The 23498-nt window shown below is 45.9% G+C and overlaps 1 long non-coding RNA gene across 1 annotated transcript; it reads left to right on the top strand.

The window, feature by feature from the left end:
- The first annotated feature begins 14 nt into the window (after window positions 1-14).
- On the top strand, window positions 15-15863 carry LOC128407485 (uncharacterized). Its single transcript, XR_008328815.1, has 3 exons — window positions 15-155; window positions 7459-7545; window positions 14779-15863. It is a non-coding gene; the product is annotated as an uncharacterized LOC128407485 (long non-coding RNA).
- The last annotated feature ends 7635 nt before the right edge of the window (window positions 15864-23498 follow it).

Below are 23498 nucleotides of genomic sequence, written 5' to 3' on the forward strand. Positions count from 1 at the left end.
GCTAGGCTTGCTGGGCAGGGCCAGAGAGTTGCCTGCTGCCACTCAAAGCAAGCAGAGGAGGGGTGGATTCAGGGGTTAACCCGATGGGAGGGTGTGTGTGTGTTGTGAAGCGTGTTACCTGAGCCCTTGGCGCGGTTAGGAACATGTGCGCACAGGTAGGACGGGCTCCGTGTCTGGAGCGGAGGAGCTGCTGAGCGCCATCTCTTCCCCGCCTTTCGCTTTCTCCCCCCCCCGCCTCCTTTTTAAGTGAGAGCCTGCAGGGTTCACTGGAGTCTCAAGTGGATTTAATGAGAGTTACTTGGCAAGAGGAAGCGGCGCAACCCTTGCCAAACTATGTGGAAAAGGAAGGGCAGAGAGGTCTGACTTACAGGTATCCATTAAGGGCGCCTCATATTCCCACTCCCTCTCCCCCCCACGCCCCGCTAGCCTATGTCTTGAGTATTGGTCTGGTATTATTTAGTCTTTATTTCTATGCCAGGTTTAATCTGGATGTTCATTGATTTAGTGATATTGTTAAGCAGCGTGGGGTAATGGTTGGAGTGTTGTACTAGGACTTGGGAGACCAGGGTGTGAATCCTCACTCAGCCATGAAGCTCACTTGGACCGGTCACCATCTCTGAGCCTAACCTACCCCACAGGGTTGTTGTGTGGATGAAATGGGGAGAAGAACCATGTACACACACCTCCTCGAGCTCCTTGGAAAATAAACGTGGTATATAAGTGTAATAAATAAATCAAGCATTTGGTTGTTTTTATTAGGGCCTTATTGTTGATGTTCTTAAGCACCTTGTGTGGGGCAGGTGGATTAGTTTATATATTTAATACATGCATCGTGTTTGAAAGTGCAAATTAGTCATTTCCATAGGACGTATCTTCAAACTGTGGTATTATGTGTAATGGAAAACAGGTACTGAAAGGAAAATTCCTGGATGCCAAGTTTGGGACAAGTACTCTTTGGTGAAAGAACCCCAGCAAGAATTTAAAATCACAAAATACGCAGCAAAGTAAAGCGTGGGAATATAGGCTGTTGGACTTTTAGAATATGCCCTTCCAAGTTTCTTCCAAACTTGCCTTCTTTCTCTGGCATAGAAAAAGACCACATATCTGGTAAGTTAAAAAGTCCCTAAAGGTCAGATTCATGTGCTTTTCCATACAGCATTCAGTTTCTCAGGTAGACTAGAGAAGGACAATAGTCTTGTTTACCTTCTTCTTCCCAAAGTGAGGGGAAGTGACCTAAGCTAAGCCTGGCAGGACAACTTAAAGGTAAAGGGACCCCTGACCGTTAAGTCCAGTCATGAATGACTCTGGGATCGTGGCGTTCATCTCGCTTTACTGGCCGAGGGAGCCGGCATTTGTCCGCAGGCAGCTTCCGGGTCATGTGGCAAGCATGGAAACGCTCTTTGCATTTTGATGTGCTTTCGAACTGCTAGGTTGGCAGGAGCTGGGACCGAGCAATGGGAGCTCACCTCCTCGCGGGGATTCTTTTGGGTCTTAATTAGACTTAATCATGTGGATTATATGAGGCTGGTTATTTCACAATTATCACCTGTGATAAGTAATTAGAGCACATTATGAGGGGGGGGTGTATTTGCATATACAAGTGAATAAGAAGGATTGTTATTTCGTATTTTGGATAGTTCCTTCCTTCTCCTTTAAAGGCATTTCAGATGCAGCATTAAAAGTACCTTGAAGACCCTGGTTGTCATGCTCGTGTGTAGACTATCAAAATTATATGTCTGTGCGGTAGTTTAAGTGCTGGGCTATGACTGGGAAGGAACAAGGTTGCTTAGTCATGAAGCTCACTAGGTACCTTTGAGCCTAACTTTCTTGTGAGGATAAAAAATGGGTGGTGAAGACAAGACCCATCTTATGCTTCTCTTCCCTGTAGGCCACTCTGGGTTCTTCAAAGGACAAGCTGAACATAGCTACAATAAATAAATAATTTTTGAACAGTACACTTTTATTTGCACATTGAGGAGGGTCAAGACCTCCTGGAGTTCTGGGGAAGGTGTGGTGGTTGGAGGGAAGAGCTCAACCTATACTGTCAAACGTTGGTTCCTGAACGCCTCCGTTATCGTACGTTTCAGCTCCTGAACACTGAAAACCTGAAAGTAAATGCTCCAGTTTTCAAACATTTTTCAGAACCCAAATGTCCGACTTGGCTTCTACTTGAGTGCAAGAAGCTTTTGCAACCAATCAGAAGCTGCACCTCAGTTGCTGAACGTTTTGGAAGTCGAACGGTCTTCCGGAATGGATTATATTTGACAACCGGGGTTTAACTCTACACTAAGAATGAACTCATTATCCTAATGTGGATCCTTCTGTAGCCCTATCCACGTACGAGGAAAAGGAATCAGCAGGTAGGCTTGCAGGGGGTGTAAAAATACAAATAAATTGGGGGGTAGAGATATTGGGGATCCCAAAACTGCCCAGTGAGGACTGGGCATGTTCAGCGTGCACAGAATGCTGAATGACCGGGAAATGTAGAAGAAGAGAAGAGTTTGGATTTGATATCCCGCCTTTCACTCCCCTTCAGGAGTCTCAAAGCGGCTAACATTCTCCTTTCCCTTCCTCCCCCACAACAAACACTGAGGTGAGTGGGGCTGAGAGACTTCAAAGAAGTGTGACTGGCCCAAGGTCACCCAGCAGCTGCATGTGGAGGAGCAGAGACGCGAACCCGGTTCCCCAGATTACGAGACTACCGCTTTTAACCACTACACCACACTGGCTCTCATGTACAATCAAGGGAGGGGATAATGGAACAGCGAAGTAACTTAGAAAAGGTCATAGCTGCCCGGCTGAAACCGTCAGTTTGGGGAAGGCTTCTCATAGTTCTCTGTGTTCACAATATGGCTCTTTGTCCCAGTATCTTTGACATTACGTTGCCCCCTTGATCAAAGATTTCAGCCCCTCAACCCTCTACAATAACAGGCTTATCTCCCTTTGGGCTTCTTGCGGGAATACGTTTTTCTTTGACATTTCAAACAGATTAAATGCTTTCATTAAAGGTAAATGTTCACTGCTTGCCTGATAGGGAAAGTGCAGCTATCATGATTTTTCCAAGTCGGAATGTTTTTCTGCCTTTGAGGAATGCCTCTTCTGAGTGGCTTCTGGTTATCTGTAAAGGACTTACCTCATTCCAAGACCATGCAAGAGATTTGTTTGTTTGCTATGAGCAACAGCAATCATCTTAACCCCTAAGGAATTATTTGCACTGGAGGTGAGCAGGGTAGGGGTGGGTACTAGAGAGTACCTTGTTAATGACTTCTGCGACCACATCAAGTGCATTTCAAAGGCAGTGGTGGCACATGAAGATGAATTACTTTTCCATATATGGAAGGACTGTTGGTTTGGTCCACCTAGTCACTGCCCTGAGATCCTGTCCTGTCGTTTGGTGGCAGCACTCCACATTGCATGTGCAGAACCTCTGGCCGGCGAGAATACGCTGTGACGCCGTGGAACAGTGAATGCTTTGCATGCAAAATATAGTTCCAGGTCGTAGTTCAGTCCCTGGCATCCCAGGTAGGGCTGGGTATGGCTCCTACCTTAAACCCTGCAGAGCTGCTACCAGTCAACGTAGGTAAGGAATGGAGAGCCTCTGGCCCTCCACAGGAATGTAAGAAGCTGTCTTATAGCAAGTCAGATCATTGGTTCATTTAGCTCAGTGCTGTATACATTGATTGGCAGTGGCTCTCCAGGATTATAGGCAAGGAATCTATCTGGTGGTGGTTGAACTTGCATGCAGAACAGATGCTCTACCACTGAGCTACCTTCTCCAGCTATGTCCTTTCTATCATCCCTGACCATTGACTATAGTAGTTGGGGCTAATGGGAGTTGGAGTCCAAGAACATCAGGAGGGCTATGGGTTCTGCATTCCTGGTGTAGACAGTATTGAATTAAACAGGCCAATGGTATGACTCCGTACACAGCAGCTTCCCATGTCCATAACGCGCAGAGTGCAAACGTTTCTTGCACACAGGCCAAGTTGGTGGGCTACACAGATGCAGCCCAGTCCTAACCAAGTTTACCTGGAGGTGCCATAGCTCAGGGGCAGCACATCTGCTTTGCATGCAGAAGGTCCTGGTTGAATCCTCAACATCTCCAGGTAGAGTTGGGGGAGATCTTGGTCTGAAACTTGGAGACCTCTTCCAGTTGGTATGTAGACAGTGCTGAGCTTGAAGGGTCAGTGGCTTGGCTAACTGCATAAAACACAGCTCCCTATATTCCAATGGAAATAAACTACCCTGGTTTCTGTGTGGTTTGCTTCTGAATAGGCATTCTTCTGTATGCAAGCAAGCCACTCTAATAAATGTGTGGATTGCACCAATAGTTGCTAAAAGATGACTCTTAACAATAGTGTATTGATTGAAGGTGTGCCCATTATAAGGCTCTGCCATCTACAAAATACAGAAATGTGGTCTATTTGGGTCAGTATTGTCAGCCCTGATTGGTTGCATCTCTCCAGGGTCTCATGCAGAATTCTTCCCAGGCCATCTGGAAGGAGGAGTAAGTTTTGAAAATGAGACTTCCATGTGTTCCCCATCCCTCAGTTATAGCTTCTTCCTTTAAGTGTCTCAGAAGGTGTTTTGTTTTGCAGATTATCAACAGCTAAATAAACGACACACGTGGCTGGATTTTATTTCAGAAGGACCAGTCATGATAAATGTCAACCCGCCCCTGCCACACTTTCTACTGGCTTCTATCATGGTGGGAAGCAAATCAGTCCCTATGACAGTGTGTTGAGAAATGATGCTAAACTGGGGTTTATTGAGCAATCTAAATCATACGGGGGTGGGGGGATGGCCGGGTGAGAGAGGAGTATAAACGCTGCTTCTAAGACACACCCTATATTTTCCAGTTCTTAATAAAGAGATTATTATGCGGATTTGATTATAAATGGCAGCATTTTATGGCTGCTATTTTGAAGAGACTGTATCTATAAGTAGACACGCTTGGAAACATCACAAAGTTAAAGGTCTTGTTATTCATTATCTGACTTTGCCAGAGCTTGTGAAGTGCACTGACATTTATAACGATTCTTTGAATTTATGTGGCATCCTTTGTCCTTTTAAGGATCTTAATTAAGCTTCTCAACTCCCTGAGGAGCTGATAAGCCCAGTTCGAAGAGAGGTGCAGGAACTTAATACACCCAAAATCAAGGCCACCCATATATTAAAATCAGGACATCTCAAATGGGACCTTGATAGCTGGCCTGGTTTGTAAAGGAACATGGCTTGCAACTTGCAGTTTTCCAACGTGAACTACGACTGTTGAAATCAGGCCCAGTGTCAGCACACAGTGCCCTTAGGCATCTGTCAGGGCCCACCTTGGAAGCTGCCATTTTAGTTTTCCACAATGCCCCACAACCCTAAGTTGAGGGCATTGTGAGAAATTAAACGGATGGTTCCCAAACCTGGTGCTGATCAGAGTGCCGTTGCTGCTGCTACCTCTGCCTCAAAAACCTGCCAGGGCCCGCCAGTGTCGGAAAGCCCCTTAAAACCTAGAGCTGGACCTAGTCAAAATTATAATCCTGAAAGTAGTTGTATGCAGAATACTTCAATCATGAAGTATTCCAGGGCATAATCTTTTAGCATCATTGGGCAGAGTGTGAGTCTGAAGACCATTTCTCACTGATGTTTACCCTCAAGCCAGACATTAGCCCAGCTGGGACGAAAACAAGAACAAATTGTGGGGCGGGGGGGGGGAGGCAGGGAGGGAAAGCTGTGAGGATGTTTAGTTAGCAATTCCCCATATTCCTGCATTATCATTATGTGTCAATGTCATTTGCTGTGCAATGTGAACTTCTGCCCTTAGCGCCTGAGAATTAGGACATGTAGCACAAACAGATTTACCATCGGGAACAGCAAGAGATGTTGCCATACTCTTAGCTTGTATTCTTAGCATGTCTTGTTCGCTTGGGGGTTGCTGGTGTAATTTCCCCCCACCCCTTTGTTTTAATTGTTACGGTTTTAACAATACGTGCAGAGGATGAAATCCTTTCCTGAAAGCGTTAGTCATGTTCCGTGGAGCAGCGTGATTCCTGAACAGTGGCTCCGGGCCCTCAAATGGATTCTGGGAAAGTCATGGGTGGATCAAGCAGTTTCCAGCAGGGAACAGCAGCAATTCAACACTGGTTAGAACAAAGGCAACAGTTCACCAGGTGATTCCCCTTAGTACAAGGGGGGGGGGAGATGCCAGTGAGAATTATTTTGTCACAAAACGTGAGTGGTTGGGTTTAATGTATTTACATGTTTCTGTAGAAAGATTCTCAAAGACACAACATGCCCAACCCAGTTCCAACATCGAGGAGCTCCGGCATGCGCACACTGTGTATATAAATAGAACGTATACATGCATGCAGCATATTATATAGGGACATGTGCCAGAAAGCCAGGACTGGCATTGCCATTCTCTTGTTTGTTCAGTTCTGATGAAATGGTCTCTGAGTCCTTGCTCAGGTGATATTCTGTATACCCCAACAGACGTGTGAAGTCACAGATATTTATGTGTAAATACCTCTGACTGCTCCTATGCACATTCTCGATCATGAACGCAGAAGAGCTCTGTTGGAAAAATTCTGGAGGAAGGCGGATTTGAAGGCTAGAGGGACTTCTGGAAGCAGTGGCCTCACTTTGCCGAATGTTAGGGCCGGCTCCGAGTATGTAGAACGTCATCTTGGATTATGATCAAAACTGTACAAATTATCTATAGGATTGCCAGGCCCTTGCCCAAAGGTGGCACCTGTCTCCTCGTCCATCCTCTTTGAGTGGCCATTTCATTGGGTCGAGTAGTGTGGCTGCCTCAGGTGGCAAAGAAAAGGGGGAGATAATTCCATCTGGCAAGCAGAACTGCTTGCTCTCATGGACCGATCGCCATAACGCAACACTGAATTCCACCCAAGAATTCCTATAAACTGTTATCCAATAAACAATAATTAAAAGATCATAAAATACCGAACAGATGACCAACAACAAATCAATTCAATTATCTAAAAACACTTGGCAGGACCAAAAACATTGTCGGCAAGCAGTAATTGTAGGTGCCTTTCTGATTTCAATAAGAACCATGTTCTAAATAACTGATGCTACTATGCTAAAAACCCCGGCTCGCTGAGAAACTAAAATATGAAAATATTGTCTCATGTGGCACAGCTGATCATGAGAGAAAGGTGGTAATGTGAAAAAGTACAGGGTGAGATTACACCCACAGGCTCCACTCTTGCTTTTTTTGCAGGACTTCTTTTGCTGACAGATGGTGCACCTGCAGCTCCTATTTACAGGAAAGCCTCAATCTCAAAGATGATTAATATCCACAAATCTAGCTAATCACCTTTGAAATCGAGGCTCCTTTGTAAATAGGATGTAATAGCTTAGCTCCTAGTTAAGGAACTGTACCCCCTCATGCAGTTTTTAGATATGACAACGTAATGGTTCCGTCCCACCCTTATATTTCTATAGGAGAAAACAGTCCTGTGCAGAGTGGGCTCCCGTGAAGAAGCTATAAAGTGAGATGTTATCTCGGTGAGCCACTTTTGCCATCTAGAGGTGAATATCAGCACTGCCATTTTGGGATGCTTTTTCGGTGTTTGTGTGTGAGAAGAGCTGGGAAAATGCGCTGGGAGGTGCATTGCTTTGATGCAACGCTGTCTAGCCTCCATGCAAACACAGCAGAAGAAATGCTCAATAAATAGCCTACATTGTCTAATCTCCATGCAGATAAATCAGGATGGATGACCAATAGATAGGTTGTCTGGAAGTGGGTGGCCTCTGTCTGTCTCTGAACTACCTTCCCTCGAAATATGCCCAACAGTAGTTTGGGCTACCTTAGTAACTGCTGTTGTCCTCCATTGCCTTATCTGCGGTCATTTGGGGACCTGTGAGTCCCTTATTTGCCCTGCAATCCCATTATTTTACTTGTTTAGATTTCTATCCCAATTGAGAATGATTTTTAAAAAAAATAATCCCATCTGCCTAAGCACTCTCTGGTTTCCACTCTCTTGCATGGTATCTCTGATCTCTGTTTTATAGAGAACTGTGGCTCACTGTGTGCAGCTTGCCTGAGTTAACCTCCGTCTTCCCACCCAAGGATAGGGTTGCCAACTTTTCTCCTACTAGCTTTTCTCCGTTGCCTTTCAAAGTGCTGCCTGGCACACGAAAACAAGAGTTTTCTTGCAATGTTATCTTCCATGCCAGGAAAAAGATGTATATTCTGTAAAAAGCAGTAGCAATAGTAGGATTTATTCTGTGACCAGTGGTGGTAACAACATTAATTTGAAGCCACTGCCTAAACCAAAATGACAGAACATATCAGACCTATCCTTAACTTGAACTTGAGTTTGCTATTTTCCTCTCCCCTCCCAGTCCAGTTTTCTTTTCATGCTGTCATAGGCCTGAGTGCAGGGAATTTTTTGTGATTTGTAAGCCACTCTGGGAGGCTTTTGGGGCTGAAGAGCAGGATTTTAAAATTTGCTTCATTTAGAAAAGCCAGTACAAAAGGAAGAAGGAAAGTTGGTAACCATACCTGTGAAATGTTGCCAAAATCCTGACATGGTTCCTTCTCCTCTCCTGTCCCCTCAGCCCCTGTAATGAATGCTGCTGTGACACAGGAAGACATATCCTGCACCCTAGAGAAAGGGACAAGGAAGTATATTTCCACTGAAATAAAACACGCTTCCTTATGACTATAACCAGAAGCACCACTCAGCAAATTGACAGATTACAGAAGCTGGCTATAAACGCTGATCCTTTTCCCAGCCCTGCTCTGCAAACTTCTCGGTTTAAGATAACACAAGAGGACTGCTTATACCATGGAAATGAATGGAAGCGAGGAGCAAGGCCGCAGAGATAAGGGGGAGAGAGAGGGATTCAGCCAGAGAGTGATGTAGCTTCACTGACCTTAATGAAGAACCCAGAATTCATATGAGTGTTTGTTGCACGTATATAATTACAAACCAAAATTTTATACTACAAACCTGAGTGAGCAGATAGTATATGCAGAGAACCTTTCTTTCTTGTGTTATTTCATTCATTCATTCATTCATTCATTCATTCATTCTGCCCTTCATCTGAAGATCAGGATGGTTTGCAATATTAAAACACAAGGCACATACCATCATAACAAACCAAAACAATATTTCTCCACAGAAAACATTAAAATAAAAATAATTTATGCTGGCTCTAGTAATAATAATAATAATAATTTATTTATACCCCGCCCATCTGGCTGGGCTTCCCCAGCTACTCTCGGCAGCTTCCAAAAGAATATTAAAATACTGTGATACATCAAACATTAAAAGCTTCCCTAAACAGGGCTGCCTTCAGATGTCTTCTAAAAGTCTGGTAGTTGTTGTTCTCTTTGACATCTGGTGGGAGGGCGTTCCACAGGGAGGGCGCCACTACCGAGAAGGCCCTCTGCCTGGTTCCCTGTAACTTGGCTTCTCGCAGTGAGGGAACCGCCAGGAGGCCCTCAGCGCTGGACCTCAGTGTCCGGGTAGAACGATGGGGGCGGAGACGCTCCTTCAGATATACTGGACCGAGGCCGTTTAGGGATATAATTTTAGCAAGCAGATTTCTAAAACTGCCAAATAATTTTAGCAAGCAGATTTCCAAAACTGCCTAGCAAGCTCTAGGCATATAATTTTAGCAAGCAGATTTCTAAAACTGCCAAATTTCCACACACATCCAATATTCCCTATGACAGGAACCCATTTAGGAAACTGGTTGTATCCATTTCAAAACACCCGTTTAAAAATTCTAAATGTAGCAAAACAAGTCGTCTCTCTAAAAGTCGTAAAATGGCATCTTTGTAAAGTTTGGGAAAACGAAAAGCCACTGATCTTATTCAGAGGAGGAACGGAAGACAATCCTTAAGCATGGGTTTTCTATAGGTTTTCCAAATTGCTATGTCCCTAAACACCAGAATATGTCTGAGTAAGGAACTATGTATTCTTGCATTGTCTGGCAACTACAGCGGGGCTGGCTTCCACCCAAGCAAGGGGGCTCAATACCATATCAATATCATCCATACTGAATGAACTTGGAAAAGTTATCCCCAGTATCCCAAAAGTACTTTATTTTATGACAACACAATTGTACATTTGTAAAACCTCCCAAAACCCAAAGCAAACATGCTCATTTAGGGCAGGCAAAAAGAGAGCAGGGGCTCTTGCGGGCTTCAAAATTTCTCTAAAATTCAGTCTTCTATACTACTGTCCTCTTTTGCATCCAACCACCTTTCTCATCTGCCACATAGAAGGGGCTAATCCATATAAATCAGTGAAAAGGTAAAGGGACCCCTGACCATTAGGTCCAGTCATGACCGACTCTGGGGTTGTGGCGCTCATCTCGCTTTACTGGCCGAGGGAGCCGGTGTACAGCTTCCGGGTCATGTGGCCAGTATGACTAAGATGCTTCTGAACGCCGTTTACCTTCCCGCTGGAGCGGTACCTATTTGTCTACTTGCACTTTGACGTGCTTTCGAACTGCTAGGTTGGCAGGAGCAGGGACCAAGCAATGGGAGCTCACTCCATCGGGGGGATTCGAACCACCGACCTTCTGATCGGCAAGTCCTAGGCTCTGTGGTTTAATCCACAGTGCCACCCGTGTCCCAATCAGTAGGTGGAACTTTAAATAGCGTTGAGTTACGGTAAATACGATCACCTGCTAATTGCTTCAGATCAAACTGCAGTTGCAGGGAAAGGGGTGACTCAAAAGTTGGCAACCCTACTAAGGACTAGCAGCTGTTTGATGTTGCTGTATTGGAAAGTTGATTCCATTCCCACAGGAATGTCACAAGGGTTCACTTCCAGATAATGCTATTTTTTAAAAATTACCAGGTTTCTAGCTCTGATTGTTGTGAACGTAAGTGTAAAAACGTGTAGGAAATGTCTGGGGAAAGCCAATGGGGGTTTGTGTGTGTAAAGTTGACAGCTCTGCTTTGCAACAGGTCTGTTTATTTTTCTGTAACCAAAAAATATTATCTGGATATTACATCATAAGAAAGGTAATGCAGAACAGGAAGACCTTAAACAAAAGCCAGGTTGGCAACTTTTGAAGCAGCCCCTTTTAACAGCCGTTCGTTGATCTGCATCAATTAGCAGCTGAAAATGTTTAGCTCCTTGCTATGAAAAGCTTCAGGTGCTGATTTCTAAATTTCAAAACTATGTTAACAGGACAGGTATAGGTCAGTCCAGCTTTATTCCCCCTAAGCCTGTCGGCAAACCAAGGGAGAAAGTGGGAAGGGTTTCCACTTCCCTGTATATATCTTTGCTAGTAGCATATATATATGGTAAAGGATAGTTAAGTCCAGTCAAAGGCAACTATGGGGTGCAGCGCTCATCTCACTTTCAGGCCAAGGGAGCCAGCGTTTGTCCACAGACAGCTTTCTGGGTCATGTGGCCAGCATGACTAAACCACTTCTGGTGCAACGGAACAAAGTGAAGGAAGCGAGAGCGCACAGAAATGCCATTGACCTTCCTGCTGCAGTGGTACCTATTTATCTACTTGCACTGGTGTGCTATTAAACTACTATGTTGGCAGAAGCTGGGGCAGAGCAACAGGAGCTCACCCCATTGCGGGGATTCGAACCACCGACCTTCTGATTGGCAAGAGGCTCAGTGGTTTAGACCATAGCACCACCCACATCTCTCGTAGCGTGCATAATACTTCTTAGAACACAGAACTTCAGAATGCTCAAAGCACTTCACATAAATGACCATGTAATCCTTACAACAGCCTTATATGGTAAGAGGAGATTGCCCCCCTACTGGAAACAGCAGAGGCTGAGAAACTGTTGGTGGCTTATGGCCAGCTAGTGACCTCATGGTCGAGGTGCGATTCAAACTGGGGACTTCCCTGATTCATAGGTCAGTCTCTTTGCCATTATGCTACACCAGCACCCCATAGTCGCCTTGAGTGGACTTAACTCCAGGGGGCTCTTACCTTTTTCCTTTTTACACCAGCTCTGTATTGGATAATATAAGACAAATATGTACTTCTGTGCAGCTTTGCATAGCTTATACAGGTCCACAGATTTTAACACAGACTTTAGGTCCAGCAGGTTATATTTTATTCCGATGACTCAGAATAAACTAAAAGGCAATAAACAAAACAAAACCCACTTGCTGTGTAATTTTATGCATGTTTGCTCGGAAGGAAGTCTCACAGCACTGAGTGGGGCTTATGCCCAGAGAATATTGACATTTGAACACTACAGGGCACAATTGAGCACAGCTAAACCCATAAAAATGATTGTGCTTTTGCACAGCTTCTGCTCGTTTCAACCAGGCTTCAGCAGGAGAATTTCCCCTTGGGTTGTGATCCATGCTTTTGCGAAAGTAGATAGAAATCTCATATGTCACATTCAGAAATGGGTGAGCGTTACAGGGGACAAGAAGGACCCAGGAAGCTGCCTTGTACCCAGTCCCACCAATGGTCCATCTGCCTCAATGTTGTCTACACTGACTGTCAGGATTTCAGACAGGGAGTTTCTCCCAGCCCTACTTTGTGATGCTGGGCATTGAACTTTGGACCTTCTACACACAAAGGAAATACTCTACCCACCGAGCCATGGCCCTTTCCAACAAGCCGTTTATGCTTCCAAAGACAGTCATTCCACCCCTGCTTCTGCATGACATTTCCACGCATCTTCTAATGGGTGTGTGTAGCCACTTGTAAAGAGCCACAAGGAATGCAAAACAGACAAAGTGATACCCCATGTCAGGTTAATTTTGGTAGTATCAGAACAGACACTTCGAGCACAATTTAGAAAGATGAAAAACCTGGTGACGAGGCAAGGATTCGAGCCACAGAGAACATTTCCTCTGGAATAACTGTGTTGTGTATTCTCTTATTAATAATCATATAAAAGAAATCCCACCCCGATTGTAATCTTTTGTGTGTGTGTGTGTGTGTGTTTTTTAAAAAAACAATTGCTCTGGAAGCTAAGAAGCTCCGTTCCAGATATGCTAAGGCTTTCTAATTTTAAAACCTCATGCTGTATTTTTTAATGTTTTAACTTTTATAGGTCATGTTGTGTGATTTCAGCCTTGTTCTTATCCCCTGCTGTAAATTGTAAAGGCCTTTAGCTATACACAATAAATTGATTGAATATGTGTGTATGTGCGTGCGTGCATGTATATATCTATCTTTAGCAGATCATAGGTAAAGGTAAAGGGATTCCTGACCATTAGGTCCAGTCGTGACCGACTCTGGGGTTGCGGCGCTCATCTCGCTTTATTGGCCGAGGGAGCCGGCGTACAGCTTCCGAGTCATGTGGCCAGCATGACTAAGCCGCTTCTGTCGAACCAGAGCAGTGCACAGAAACACCGCTTACCTTCCCTCCGGAGCGGTACCTATTTATCTACTTGAACTTTGACGTGCTTTCGAACTGCTAGGTTGGCAAGAGCGGGGACCCAGCAACAGGAGCTCACCCCGTCACGGGGATTCAAACTGCCGACCTTCTGATCGGCAAGTCCTAGGTTCTGTGGTTTAACCCACAGCACCACCTGTGTCCCTTAGCAGATCATACTTCTGCATAATTTGCATGGGTAACTTATCTGCTATCTAGATACTGAGTGTCGAGATAGCTGATTCTATACACAAGAGACATCAGCTCAATTAGCCACCCCCAACTTGGCACCTTTCTGATGTTTTGAACTCTAGCTGCTATCAGCCCCTGTCAGGTTGTGGAAGGCTGAGCTAGATCCATAGAGAATGGACAGCAACTTCCCCCCTTGGGTTCTGGTGGCAACTTTGCTTGAATCCAGGTATGCAGATGTGCATGTCACAGCAGGCCTGTAGAAGGCAGGAAACAGCTGCTTCCTTTCACACTTACTTACTCAGATTAACCAAATGGAATGGTAGCAATAACTCCATGGAGCATGAAGCTACTCCTGGAAAAGAAAAAATCAGCTTTATAAATTGCTTCCACTGACTTATCACATCACAAAAGAGGATTTCCATCCATCTTTGTGGGATTTGGCTCCTCTGGCTGTCCTGACACCTGGTAAAGAACAGACAACTTGCAAAAAGCATTGTCATAAATCTACCAATTTGTCTGTAATAATTTGGATTAAAAAACAACAACAGAGTTTAAATCGCTATTAGGGGTTGCAGGGACAAGACTGGTGGAGGGGGTAGAAAAATGAGAGCATTGTGGATATACAGAGGGAAAAAAGAGCCTGGAGGTCTGAGGGAAAGATACAGACAGAGGTCTTCCCTCCCTGACTCAAACCCCTTCTAAACCAGTGGTCCAAACCACTGAGCCTCTTGGACTTGCCAGTCAGAAGGTCAGTGGTTCAAATCCCTGTGATGGGGTGAGCTCCCGTTGCTCTGTCCTAGCTTCTGCCAACCTAGCAGTTCAAAAGCACACCAGTGCAAGTAGATAAATAGGTACAGCTGCGGCAGGAAGGTAAATGGTGTTTCCATGTGCTCTGGCTTCCCTCACGGTGTTCTCTTGAGCCAGAAGTGGTTTAGTCTTGCTGGCCACATGACCCATTTGTCTGTGGACAAACACCAGCTCCCTTGGTCTGAAAGCCAGATGAGCGCCACAACCCCATAGTCACCTTTGACTGGACTTAACCATCCAGGTCCTTGCTGCTTGCTAGTTCTTACATCCACTAATGTGAGGGCTAGACACATGGTTGTGTTAAAAAAGAAAATAATTACTAGGATCATGCTTATGTTGCCACCTCCTGTTACATAACCAGGTTTGGTGCTGTGCAATTTGATAGCATCTGTGCAGATTGCTGAATTCTAATATTTGTTTTTCCAATACAGATGTGGTGGCCAGCCAGGCAAAGAGGAATCCCGCTGAATGAGTGAAAAGCTATCCACTGCTGAAAGTACCCATGCTGGGAGCCAGATGTCTCTAATTCTCGGAGCATGCCGCATATTCCAGAACATCACTGCTCCATAAAACATTATTAGATTCCATTTGTGTGTCTCGGAACTTCAAAGTTATTGCACTGAATAGAAGAGACTCTGTATGTCCCCAAAGGATTTGGTTTCTTAAGGATTTATCTAGCTACCTGAGGAGTGCCATTGTCTAGCTCATTTACTGTTTATCATCCTCACCGCTCAGCTATCACAGACTAAAGAAAACAGGCAGAAATTTGCAGGAGCCAAGGGGAAACCTGCTAAGAATTGCTAAGTTATTCAGGAATTCACGAAGCTGGTTGTTTCTTCAATTAGTTTCCCTTCCATAGTCGCCCACCAAAGGGTGTTTTAGCCTTACAACAACCCTGTGAGGTAGGTTGGACATGCTATTCATGCATCTGTTCTGTAAGCACTTGCACTTGCTGAGTGTTTTTAAAAAGTGTTTTAAAGCCATCAAACAATATGACGTTGGGCATCTGAGACATTTAAGCCGCAGAGGAACAGGCAGTGGCTATGCTACGTTGCAGCCTCCATTCCGTGCCATTAGACTGAGCAGTCCCACCTCAAGTAGTAGATCTGGGGTCACCATCAAGAGGAAGCAGCTCCCAATTAGTAGATAGTGCAGGACCCTTTAAGAAGCTGCAAGAAGAAGACATGCAAAAGTGGATCCTACCCTAGTGGCCCCTTCACCCAACCTCCTTCTCTCTCTGCCTGCTGCAAGATGCTCTGGGAGTACAGTAAATTTGCTGCTGCAAGCAGGAACTGTTCAGAAAGGCTGAAGGTCTGTGTGATCACTGAGCTGGTCAGCTCCAATGGCTACGCACACCCTGCGCTACTCTGCAATGCAACTCCAGCCTTTGATTGTCGACTGTTAATGAGAAAGCCTCACTTTTCAGCGCCCTGCTTCTTGGTGGTTGGTCAACTTAATTCTTGTCTCTGTGAGGCAGGTGTGCGGAACCTTAGGCTCTCCAAATGTTGTGAAGCTACAGTCCTCCATCATCCCTGGTCATTGGCTGGGGTTGATGTAAGAGTCAGCGGAGATCCCAAGCAGCAGAAACTACAGTGGTACCTCGGGTTACGGACGCTTCAGGTTACAGACTCCACTAACCCAGAAATAGTACCTCGGATTAAGAACTTTGCTTCAGGATGAGAACAGAAATCGTGGCGCGGCGGTAGCGGGAGGCCCCATTAGCTAAAGTGGTACCTCAGGTTAAGAACAGTTTCAGGTTAAGAACGGACCTCCAGAACGAATTAAGTTCTTAACCAGATGTACCACTGTACAGAGCAGTCATTCCCAAACTGTTCTGGGTCACCACCTCATAAATTCATCCCCGGTGCCCCTTACCCTATAAAAAGCATTGTTCAGAATAGCGGTTTCTGCAACCCACTAGGGAAGAGAACAGCACACAAAGAATTCAAAACAGTAACAATTAATTGCATGCTTGTTCAAAATCCAATTAAACCCGTTTAGTTTAATTATTCCAACAAAATTGATGAACCTGATCCAGCTTTTCAAAGTCTGATAGCCATTTACACCTCCAGTGTCCTCCTGCTGCCCCCTTGCTTCCTAGCGCCCCCTAGGTAACCCCCACCCACCCAGTGGGCAGTACCACCCACTTTGGGAACTGCTGCTATAGGGGAAAGACAAGATTCCAAACTCCTTCCCTTGCTTTAATGACCGAGCAGAAAACTCCATTTGGGAAATGTCCATGGAATAATAATAATAATAATAATAATAATAATAATAATTTTTTATTTATACCCCGCCCATCTGACTGGGCTTCCCCAGCTACTCTGGGTGCCTTCCAACAAAATTCTAAAATACAGTAATCCATCAAACATTAAAAGCTTCCCTGAACAGGGCTGCCTTAAGATGTCTTCTGAATGTCAGGTAATTGTTTATCTCTTTGACATCTGGTGGGAGGGCGTTCCAAGGGGAGGGTGCCACTACCGAGAAGGCCCTCTGTCTGGTTCCCTGTAACTTGGCTTCTCGCAATGAGGGAACCGCCAGAAGGCCCTCGGAGCTGCACCTCAGTGTCTGGGCTGAACGATGGGGGTGGAGGCGTTCCTTCAGGTATACTGGGCCGAGGCCGTTTAGGGCTTTAAAGGTCAGCACCAACACTTTGAATTGTGCTCGGAAACGTACTGGGAGCCAATGTAGGTCTTTCAGGATCCTATGGAAGGTCTCTTACACCAGTGGCGTTTCCCTCACTCCTCCCCGAGACAGCAAGATCCTCTTTGTAACTTTCCAACATGCAGTTGTCCAAGCACCAAAGAACTCGCCTGCGGAAGGAACCCTGAACCTTTCCACAGTTGCTGAAATGTTTGTGGAAGATTTCCATCTGCAAAGTTTGATCAGGGAAAATGATGGTACAGATGGCCAACATGGTGCTGTTGAGAGTCCCAGCTCCCATGTTCCCTGACCATTGGCTGTGCTGGCTAATGGGGACTTGGGTGTCCTAGAAGCTCTGGATGGTGACAAGTTTCTCACCCCTGCTCTATGAAGCGGGTCCCGTCCCCCCAGGCAACTGCTTGGTGGGAAGCGATATTCAGGGACCACCATCACTACCTGTCTCCCTCCATCAGCGATAAGTGAAGAAAGCCAGTGGGCAGCTCAAACGGGTTCTAGTGCTGGGTCATTCAGCTTGCAATGCCCTCACTCACCTCTCCATCAGCTGTGGCCCTCTGTCTCCTTTGTTTTCCTCAGTTCAGCTTTCTCTCTCTACTATTCAGGTGTCCGCAGGTCTGTGCTGAAAGGCATTTCCTTCTTCCTGTAAGTATCTCTCTCTCTCTCTGCCTCCCTTGCTCACTCAGGAAATTAAAGATACCCCCCCTTTTTTTGCTGCTGGTGGATTCCCTATTTAACATTCTCTGTATGCACCAGCCCTGATTCAAAACAGGATTAGACATTCTGTTGCTTTGATGTCAGTGGGGCTTTGCACTTGAGGCAAAGGGGTGGAGGGAAGGGGGGGGACTCTGGTAATGAGCCTTGCAAATTCCACACATCCACTTCCATCGGTTGACAAAACAAAGGTCAGAAGCATTTATCAGAAACCCAGATAATAACTTTGGCCAATTTTTCTTCCAGGTGGATTACCTGCTGGACAGGGCAGGGGGAAGGCACAGAGATTGGAGACCGCCCAGCTTGACTTCTTGTTATGGTGCTTGGTCTTACCCAAAAAATGGGAAGCTTCTGGCAAGCAAAAAAAAAAAGGTACCATTTCTCTCTGCCCCCCCCCCAAACCACAAGCCACTTTGAAAGGTTATCGGTCCGCATCTGTAAAGGGAGACAAGAAACAATTAATCAAGTATCTAAAAGCAAGACTTGTTTGACAACCAGCAGATTTGAAACATACAAGCCGCCACACAGCGGGGAGTAAACACGCACACACACAAACGCGCACACACACACACACACGTGTCAAGTTCAATAGGCAAGGCTGAACTTCCAGATTCCTGTGGGGAACAAAGCACCAGAGGCTACTTGGCTGGGCTGATGGCTCAGAGCAACACATGATGGAGATATATTTATGTATCGCCCACTGGGTGAAGCTGAGCTCACAGAAGACAGCAAAGAGGGGTTATAAATTCACCAAAAAGCAGAGGAGACTGGTCTGTTAGGGCAAATGAGTCATGGCCCCACCAAGCTGAGCCTGCCGTCAGCCAGTCCCACCTGCCTCCTTTCTTACAACCAGACCACTGGAGGCACTGCCTGTCTGCGCTTCGCCTCAGTGCTGGCCTTATAGTAGAGAGGAGGATGCTATAGGTCAGGGGTCAGCAAACTTTTTCAGCAGGGGGCCGGTCCACTGTCCCTCAGACCTTGTGGGGGGCCAGATTATATTTGGGGGGGATGAACGAATTCCTATGCCCCACAAATAACCCAGAGATGCATTTTAAATAAAAGCACACAATCTCGGGTTAAGAACTTAATTCATTCTGGAGGTCTGTTGTTAACCTGAAACTGCTCTTAACCTGAAGCACTCCTTTAGCTAATGGGGCCTCCTGCTGCCGCCGCATGATTTCTGTTCTCATCCTGAAGCAAAGTTCTTAACCCGAGGTAATATTTCTAGGTTAGCGGAGTCTGTAACCTGAAGTGTATGTAACCTGAAGCATATGTAACCCGAGGTACCACTGTAATGTAAAAACACCAGGCAGGCCCTACAGATAAGCCAGAGATGCATTTTAAATAAAAGGACACATTCTACTCATGCAAAAACAAGTTGATTTCCAGACTGTCCACGGGCTGGATTTAGAAGGCAATTGGGCCGGATCCGGCCCCCAGGCCTTAGTTTGCCTATCCATGCTATAGGTTATAGGAAAATACATCAGAAGTTGGACCAATCTAAGTCAGTATTGTCTACACACTGACTGGCAGCAGCTCTCCGGGGTTTTAGGCAGGGAGTCTGAAAGATTGTACAGTATGGCCAATGATCAGGAATGTTTAGTCCAGAAACATCTGGAGGGTCACAGGTTGTCCAACCCTGGTGTAAGCCTTGTCTGTTCTCAGCATCTGAGGACACCACTGAACATAAAGTGCTCCATTTAGTTCAGATGGCCGTGGCTGGAGTGGTCTTCTCTGAATTTGAAGCAGCTGACCAGGGCTTTCAGCAGTGGATTTGATAAGAGAAGTTCTTCATGTTGATCGGGGGCGCCAGTTCCTGGGGGCTGAGCCCTATTGGGGCACTCCTATATTTGGGGAGTAGGGGCTGGGCACCCCAATGTTAAAAAAGTGTGGAGGGGAAGGAGGGCCAAAGCAGCCACCTGCCAGTGGTGGCGCCAAGAGGAGACTAAGGAGGAGCCGGTGGCCATTGAAGCCGCACGGCCACTATGCTTGGCTCCACCCCCAGCTCCTCCCAACATCCTGGCATCACACACACAACATTGTTGCCCCCCATCACCCTCACAAACTGGCACCTCTGAAGTTGACCAATTGACTTCTTTGGACAGTGCAAATTTTAGAATTATATGAAGGGGAGAGAGAGAGAGAGAGATTGGTTGTGTACACACACCGTACATTTAAAGCACAAGACTTCCCACAATGAATCCTGGGAATTGTAGTTTGTTAAGCATGCTGGGAATTGTAGTTCCATGAGAGGGAAGCTACAGTATGGTATGGTAAATGTATGGTATTTACGCAGCCAGAGAATTCTATATAGTTCACATATTATCACACACTGGGAAAGGGATGTACCTTGAAATGCTGCCTTCTTTAAATGTGTTGCTCCAGACAGCCACCTAGGGTCATTCAGCAGTAAGGTCATCCTTTGTAGACTATATGCATTTAATAAGAACCGCATTGTTGCAACTCTTTGTTTTCCAAAAGTGTGCTGCACCAACACAGCTCAAATCTTAGATGTTACAGGTAGGGCCTCTGAGAGGGATTTTATCAGAAGGTGCAAAGTTTATTTGGGGCCCTTTCTGTTCTCCATCAGTCATTCTGTTTTTATCCACACTAGTTTTATGCCATGTAAGGTCGAGAGAGGGGTGGAGTGGAGCGCTTTGTTAATTGTCTGCATTTAAGGCCTTATGCTTTTATACTCCCTCCATGATAAATATAAATAGAAGAGGATCAGAGATAAGAAAGCAAATTTGATTAGAACATTTTTGTTTATGCTTGACTTAAGAAATGTTCTCCAGGCTTCGCCATTCTTTCTGCCGGTTTCAGCTTTATTTGTAAGCAATATTATAAATAAAAGTAAAAATTGCAGAATCTACTTGTGCTTGCTTGATCAAAACAACAATGCAGCAAGAGCTCCCCTGAAAACTTTGCAGCTGGTTTGTTGCAAGTTGGCCAACATAAGTTGAGTTGTAAAGATAAAGGGACCCCTGACCATTAGGTCCAGTCGTGAACGACTCTGGGGTTGCGGAACTCATCTTGCTTTACTGGCCGAGGGAGCCGGTGTTTGTCCGCAGACAGCTTCTGGGTCATGTGGCCAGCATGACTAACCCGCTTCTGGCAAACCAGAGCAGCACACGGAAACGCCATTTACCTTCCCGCCGGAGCGGTACCTATTTATCTACCTGCACTTTGAGGTACTTTCGAACTGCTAGGTGGGCAGGAGCAGGGACCCATCAACGGGAGCTCACCCCGTCGTGGGGATTTGAACCGCCAACCTTCTGACTGGCAAGCCCTAGGCTCTGTGGTTTCTCAGCTGTAAAATGACTTTACAATTCCCTATTCGTTATATCTGAATGACATTGTTTTCTCGGGTTAACCACTAATTCCAAATTAACAACCGCTCTTGTGAGAAAAAGCCCAAATTAAAATACACAGAGATGAACTCATCCAGTCTTCTCTTCATAGCATTAATAAAGCAGAGCACCATGAAATATCTTGGGTTGGCTGAGTGGGTTTTTCGTGATGTTCATGGTGGTAATGGTGGCAATGCTGCTTTGGCCTCTCTGCTTGGAGGAGTGCTGTTGTCAGCGCTGACACCCGCTGCCCTTCACTGGCAGATGGCAGAGGGGCAACCCCTCTTTTTTTTTTTTACACAGCAGATCTGCAAACTCAGGTGTACACCACAGCAAGCACTCTGGATCACGAAAAGTGGGAATTTCCCTGAGTTGTGTGGTTGACCTGATCAGAAGGAGACCCCAAGGAGACCCAGAGGCATCTGGGTACCACCCCTGAGAGGAGTATTGGCCCAGGCAAGTCTCACCTCTGGTCTAAAAAAACACATGCCCACAGTCATTATCTAAAGTAATGGCTCCCTCATTTGGCCATCAGTTCTGATTAAGGGAGCTGTCTCTTCTTTGCAATGTGAACTGTCACAGACACTTTGCGATGGTGTCAGGTGGCAGGCAGCTATTGAGAAACAAAATTACTTTCCCCAACAACTCCTGGGAGGTGGGGCAATGGGGGGTGTCTCTGCAGGCTCACAATGTGCAGAGTCTGGTAATGTCTGAAATTATACGAACCTGCCTGTTTTTGCACACGAGGGATTCTCCCATATTTCTCCAGCGATTGCTTGGAAGCTGTTTCAGGAAGGGAAGCAGTCACAGTGCTACATACGAATTTGCCAACCTGGTGTCCTCTAGAATAGAGCTTCCCAAACTGTGTGTCTTGACACATTAGTAGTGTGTCGGCTGCAGTGTGTGTCTTGCAAACACTCCCTGCGCTCCTCCCAGGGCTGGAAAGGGAGGAAGGGAGTGGACAGCAAGCCGGTTTGCTAGTAAGGAGGGCAGTGGCGGAGGAAGGGGCTCGGGGTGGTGTGCCCCAGGTGCCATCTCTGAGGGGGTGACAAGAAGGCACCCTGCGGGAGGCTTGCTCTGCCACCCCAGGTGCAGTGGCGAGAGCTGCTGCCATTGTGTAGCTGTGTATGGAGGATCCCTCTGCCGCCGCTGCAGTCGTGAGCAGAGGATCCCACTGCCGTCCGTACGGCACACGAGCAGCACCATCGGCAAACAGCCCAGCGGCGCATGCGCAGCATTGCTACATACGTCGCATGTGCATGTGCTGTACGTATGGCGCACACACATGCACTGCTGGGCAGTTTGCCCTGCCCTCCAACACCCCACACCGGGTTCTGGTTAGCCTTCCTTCGCCCCTGGCGATACGATGCATGTCTAAAAGTGTGTCACCATCATGGAAAGTTTGGAAAGTTCTACTCTAGAGGTTTTGCACTGCAACTCCCATCAGTAACAGTGGTGCTAGCTAGGGCAGATAGGAGTTATATTATAGTATATTATCTGGATTGCACCGAGTTGGTAATAATGCATGTATGCTGGGTATGGGATAGAACCATGATGGATTCCGGAGTTAACTGCATGTCTGTGATTTACTGAATTCAATGGGACTTTCTGAATGAACATATGAAAGATCACATTCCATGCATCACTTACGAAAACAGACCCAGAATGGTAAAAAGATGGGGATGCAGTAAAGGCTGGGATGCAATAACATCTGAAGCCATAGCTGGAAGGAAAACTTTGGACTTTTCCGGGCTAGTGAAGACCCCACCCCATGAGAAGCTTTCCCCCATAAAGGAACCAGGATAGTGTAGTCATCAGAGTGTCAGACTTGAACCTGAGAGACCAGGGTTCAAATTCCCACTTGGCCTTGAATCTCACTGTGTGGCCTTGAGGGCCAGTCACTGCCTCTCAGCCTAACCAACCTTATGGGGCTGTGGTGGGCATTAAATGAGGAGTGGGAGAGAGCCATGTTTGCCACCTTGAGTTCATTGGAGATGAAAAGGTGGGGAATAAATATAAATTATGGATGTAAAAATAAAATATATATATTTAAAATCAAGTAATTCCCCTGCCTTGCTCTGGTAACTCTGCTGCTGGAATGAATCCATTTCCTTGAGAAAGTATATGCAGACTTGATTAGGTCCTGAAATGAGCAGTATCCATCTTCCTGAGGGAAAGTAGATTGCCTCCTACGCCTCAGACACATGTGAATCCAATTTCGAGGACTTTTGATTAGCTGAGCAGTCTCCTTTATCTGCCAGTCAGGACCTGAATTATAGGCAAGTGTTAATTAAGCAGGGGTTATCTTATTTTCCTTGGCTCTTTTATTCTTGGTTTGAGACAAATAGAAATGGGTCAGAGACCAACATCCTCCTGAAGAACACATACACCACTGCAAGTCAGGCCTGTCAGAGCTGTGTGTTCTGGAT

Source organism: Podarcis raffonei, chromosome 2 (assembly GCF_027172205.1).
Source record: "Podarcis raffonei isolate rPodRaf1 chromosome 2, rPodRaf1.pri, whole genome shotgun sequence".
Lineage (NCBI taxonomy): Eukaryota > Metazoa > Chordata > Lepidosauria > Squamata > Lacertidae > Podarcis > Podarcis raffonei.